The 6,000-nt window shown below is 30.8% G+C and overlaps 1 protein-coding gene across 1 annotated transcript in view; it reads left to right on the forward strand.

Moving 5' to 3' along the window:
• Positions 1-6,000, forward strand: part of LOC149260625 (disease resistance protein RUN1-like) — a 31,867-nt gene that overhangs the window by 24,628 nt on the left and 1,239 nt on the right. The gene's annotated exons all lie outside the window — the stretch shown is intronic.

Here is a 6,000-nt window from a genome sequence, read left to right on the forward strand (position 1 = left end):
ATCGATGATTTCCTAAAACCCAGCCATTTTACCTCTCGTAGTGGTCGGTAATAGATTTTTTAGCATTCTAGAGCTAAATATAAAGTGCAGAGTTTAATAATATAAAAAAAATATCATTGGATTTTTCTATTGTTTAGTTGTACAATAAACTATGGCTAGCTCTTCTTTTTGTGTAAAGATCTTCTACAACAGGTTCCATGTGACTAAGGGATGTTTCGGTGGGTTTAGGGTCTAGGTTTTGGATCTGGTTCTGATACCACATGTGAAGACCCAACCTGAGGTTCTCCAACTAAAACTAAATTTATCATCTAATTTTACAACAAGGAAAATAACATGTTTATAACACAACAATTATTTGACAATAGCATATAAATGAAATTTGGTTTACAACATATTAAACATGCAAGGAATTTGATTTTTTGCAATTTACATAGTTAAAAAAACAAATGAATGAATACCTAATCTAATGGATTTGTTAAGGTGCTCCTACTATAGTTTCCTAACTGAGTTTGCCACCTATTGATAGGCCTTTTGAACCATATCTCAACAAGGGGATGCAACTCTAACTAAAGTTATTCATACAACCTAAGTTATTTAAATATCCACTCCTGATGGATTTTGAGGCTCTATTAGCCTGTGAATCTCCTCTTCTTGTGAAGAAAAGAGGGTGTGGAAATCCTAATGTAATCCTAAGGTTATATGTACAAGAATTGTTAATATATCTAAATTAGGTCAACCTAACTAGTCTAATATGTGACAATAATAGTTATATATCATACTATTAATGTACAATGCTAAAGTGCAATGAATAATATAATATACAAATTATATAGGATATAATTTACACATATACAAAAGGAAAAATAACCAAAAACTTATGTAACTGGAAAAATAATATAAAAGAATGCTTTATATTATGTTCGTATAGTGCAAGGTATTTCATATATAAACCAATTTAAACTATAAATGAAATTATAGTTTAAATGCAGTTGAATCTTGATGTAATTTTTCATAAAAGACAAAAAATTACAACAATATAATTCCCTTATTTTTTAAACAAATGCAGAGAAGTCCAAATTTGTCTTTCCTATGTCACATCAAGAATCAATGCAAATATAGATGTATATGTTTATCTAATACTATCCCGGCTCAGGAAAATTAAATGACCATAATAATTCCTTTTGAAAAATATTTTTTTCAATACTTAAAATATTGAAATCATTCAATAAGTAAGAAATAAAAGACTATATGGAACTTAGAAAGTATCACAGTCAAGGTATTAATCACATTTACATATAAACCACATACTTGGATAACATGAATTCCTAAAAGACATTCTAAGAATTCAAATCTGAGTAATGCAGAGATCCAGATTATCTTTTAAGACAACAATCATAAAATATTAATGCGATCAAATATATTTAAAACAAAATTTATACGATAAGGAAAGATGTCAATGCATTTGTTGGATTCCAAATCTCAGTAAGAAAATAATAGAATTTAACTTTTAGATTTTCCCAAGACATTTGAAATATTATGAAAATATTGATTAGAAAATATGGATTTTATATAACCTATGTGACTAAGTCTCGATCTATCAAAATCATTTGAACAAATCAATACTTACAGTAACCCAAAAATAATATGGTTCCATATTTACCAGAGTTAAATGACCATATTTGCTCTCCTTCTCTCAAAACATGAGGCTTTATTTATATCTAAACGAGTCCTCGATGTAAAAAATCAAATCTCATAAATAAAAATATTTTTCTAGAAACTAGGACCATAATCTAACTATCACGGCCACTTGGGGTCATATCATAATTGTTTTAAAATAAAATGGCATAAATAACTAACACGATATGCAAAGGTGATTCAAAACAGTTGAGCCATATCCACAACAAATTATGTCGTCATAACCAATGCCAACTTTTGGAAGACGAGGGATACCTGTTACAAATCAAATAAGTGGAAATTAATAATTGACATCATTATTAAAATAAGGCAGCTATAGAATCTAAGAGTTTGTAGTTTCCTTTAAAATAGATAAACTGAATAAAATATCTAATCATACCTTCACAATCTTCTGACATGAATATAGAAAACTGAAAATATCATATTTGACAAAATTTTGAATTTGAGAAACCATAACTCAGTATCTTGTGCTCAACGAAAGAAACCATAACTCAGTATCTTTGTTTCCATTACATGCTTTGTACACATCTATTAGAATTGGCCTTATATTAGTAATGGTTATCATAGTTCTGATCACCAACCCTAGCATAAACATTATCATCGATAAATACAAATTTGAGGTTAGATTGGGATTTGTTATTTTTTAACACAGGATCCTTGAGAGAGCCAACATCGACATAAGAATCTATGACAAGGACCTTTTTACCTCTATTTGGTTGGGATCAGACTATTTTATGAGCCATCTATTTACTTTTGATTTGAGATTGAAGTTTTAGACTCTATTGACTATTTTCTTTCTTGTTTGACAAGTCGAAAATAACCAGTATAATTCGACAAATTGGGATCAAAATAAACCTTGAATTTAGGTTGCAGCTCAACATGTTGAAACCCTACTTTCTTTTCCATGCTACGTGTTATGCAAGCAGATGCATAACTAGGATTTTTACCCATTGTTTCCTCACATAAATCCAACTCATATGAATGACAAAGGTTATCAAGGCCCGATTATCACAACTGTGAGACATAGAAGGTTCTAGAATATCTTATGAATAATTAGGTGAAACCCTAGGAGGGATTACTTATCTTTCATTGGCATGAGGGTTTTCAAAACCATTATGGAGAAGAAACAAACCCCAAGGGTCGTCGAACTTAGCCAAATAATGTTTGACAAGTATGCATATTAAGCTATGGTGGAACAAGGAGTGCTCAAGGTTTTTGTGATCCCTTTGATATAACTTAACCATTTTTAAAAGGATTTTATGCAAAGAAAATGGAAGGTTTTACTTAAAATACATAAATACCATCAAAATATGTATGTGATACAAAAACACAAGGTCACATTGTCCCTCTTAGATAATGTTCCTAATGAAATAAACTAAATCCTTCCATTTATTTTTGCAGAAGTGAATATGCATACCTTTTACGCTGTAAGCGGCTTCCTTTAAGACTAGAAATTATTTCTAGGGGATATCTTGTACTGGGTAGTTCTTTGACCAATTGTTTGCCTTGGTGGAAAGATGAATTGCCTCAGCTATAAAGCTTTCATCAACAAACATTTCAATATCTCCAATTTTGGCTTTACGTTCATTACAATTGGAGGAAAAGCCCTTAACTACATCCTCATTATGGCCCTGGAAGATCTAAATATAATTCCACCATCCAACTTCCTAGAATAGAGAAAGGTACTCATCATAAGCTTTGACAATTTCATCTTTTGGAGACTCTGTTCTAACCACAAGGGCCATTCTAAGATGGGAGGAGGAACACAAAGGTAATTTTGTGCACTAGGTAGAGAACACAAGTTGGGTAGGGTTTCAGGAAACCAAACCCCAATCTCGAATGACAAAACACAAACAAAGACTCTAGACTCGAATACAAAGTATGCGGGAATATAATTGTAACTTTAGGATAACCCACTAGTAAAGAAGGCTCGCAGTACTGGACTAAATTGATAGAATTTCCTATCAATAACAAAACTAGGCTCAAGGCCTTTCGATCATATGACAAATGTTCAGGTGTTAAAACATATAGTTGCTAACTCGGGTGAGTAATTCCATATCTCAATAAACCTATCATTCATTCGACACCATGCCTTGTTGCATGGATGTACATGATTTGTTGTTTTCAAGTGTTAACTATATGAATTATGGCATATCCATCGCATAGGTGTATAAATATTTAACCCATTACAAATATAATTTGAAAACAATCATTGTTCATAGCGTTAGGTTGTACCACCTTTGGCTATAATAACAACCACCACAACATATGTATCGATATTAGTAACACTAGGTGATTTTAAATAAATCAAGGTTGAACCTTTATCATACACTGTGGAGCATGAAATGCATTGTAACATATCCTAATAAAGTCCAAAATAATTACCTAATCATTCATATTCCAAAACCATATAACATATAGAAACACTGTGTCATAAATATAAGGTCAATCCATAGTTAAGGCAAAGGAAACGTGTAAGAGTAATATTAAAAAAACTAGGTGTATTTGTGGAATTTACCAAATATATCTCCAGTGTTATCAAGTTTTCTCATAAAAAACAAAAGGAATGTGATGCATATAATTGCATGAGTATGATGTTGCATAAATTTATCTGGGCAACAAAAGATATAAATCAACCAATTGATATTAAGATTTAGGATCCACCTTCAGTTTCCTTCAAGATCACCATCATAGTCATAGAGCGAGTGAAAAGAGGATTATGTCAAGTTTAAAAAAAAAAATAGCAGAATAATCACTTAAAAATAAAAACCTCAGCTAAAAAAAAAAGAGTCATCATTCTAGATCACTGAGAAAAAGCAAGTATAGAAAAATAAAAAGAAAAAATAAAAGGAGGGGCCTATTTCATTCTCAAAATGTAAGGGGATTTTTTTGGGTTGCCAACAAATTATGACTCATTAGATGAACCCGTTGTCTCTGACTAGAAATGTATATGATGTTAAGGAAAAATAAATTCGTTGTTGGATAAAACTAGATACCAAACAAACTGAAAATTTGATTGCTTTGATTTAATTTAAAACTAATTAAAATCTATTGTTTGCAAACGCCTTCGCTTTAAATTTCATCACCACACAAAAAATTAAATAAAATAGAATCCATTAATATTTATAGACATTCATGGAATTTATAAACAACATATTAAGAAAGAGAAACGATTAAAAATAAAGTAATGTAAACGTGACTCTAATACCACATGAATTACCTCTATCATCAGTCAAGCATCCATAGCCTCAATAGGAATACATTTTAACTTAGATTCAGATGCTTCTATACCACTATTAGGATTTTAACTCGTAGATTTTTTATTTTTTTATTTTCCTTAAACAATGTTTGGTTGAATACCAGTATTCTAGTTTGTTAATCAGATGATGACACTAACATTCACTAAATATTATGAAATGATCAAGCCAAATCATGATGAGACCTCTTGTCCTTGAGTCTTATGAACAAAAGCCACCACCTTGGCTTGGTGACCAAATATGGCGATGGCATTTCCCAATCATCCATGAACATGGTAGGATGACTCATAATGAGACCTCCTATCCCTTAGCCAACTCTATTAACAATGATTTGACTTAATTACTTAGTAACCCCGAAATGGATCCTCTAATAGGTGTGGAAACAAATTTGAACAAAAAACTCCTTAAGAATACTTGAGGCGTAATAAGTTAACCATCACTAAATTAGCACTAATTAGAATGTTTACTAGATTATGTCAACTAAATAATTAATTCCCTTCATAAAATATGGTCTGGTTTAAAGATTGTTTCTGTAGTCACTGATAAAATTTTCAGATACTTTGAACAAAAAATCATTTTTATATTCTGCAAAAATTAGAGACAAACAATTCAGTAAGTTAGATCACCAACAGAAAAATACACATCTACGCAAATTTTTCCTTCTAATATGATTTCAGCCATTAATTTTTGGCTTAAAATAGTGGCCCTTCCAAAACAAACCAGTAAAACTAGAAATAAAAGAACTACTAAAAGAAAAATTGCATGAAAACAACAAAAAAATATTTACAAAATTAAACTTCCCCAAAGGGATTCAAGAAAAACATTTTCTAAGGAGTTTCCTATTGACCGAAATGGTTATTACTATCACTTCAGAGTTTGCAGTCAAAATGTTTTAGGGCCAATATTTTTTGTAATAATGAAAGGCCCCAACCATAAATTCTCAAACTTTGTATGCTTTCCCTTCTGCTCATGTGATTTGTCCCATTTAAGTACTAGATCACCTACTTCCATGTTTTGATCAAAGGATGATTTTTCATCAAACTAACAT

The sequence above is a fragment of the Pinus tabuliformis genome, chromosome 6, assembly GCF_031772625.1.
Source record: "Pinus tabuliformis cultivar Carrire ecotype Pingquan chromosome 6, CPIR1, whole genome shotgun sequence".
In the NCBI taxonomy this organism is placed as follows: Eukaryota; Viridiplantae; Streptophyta; class Pinopsida; order Pinales; family Pinaceae; genus Pinus; species Pinus tabuliformis.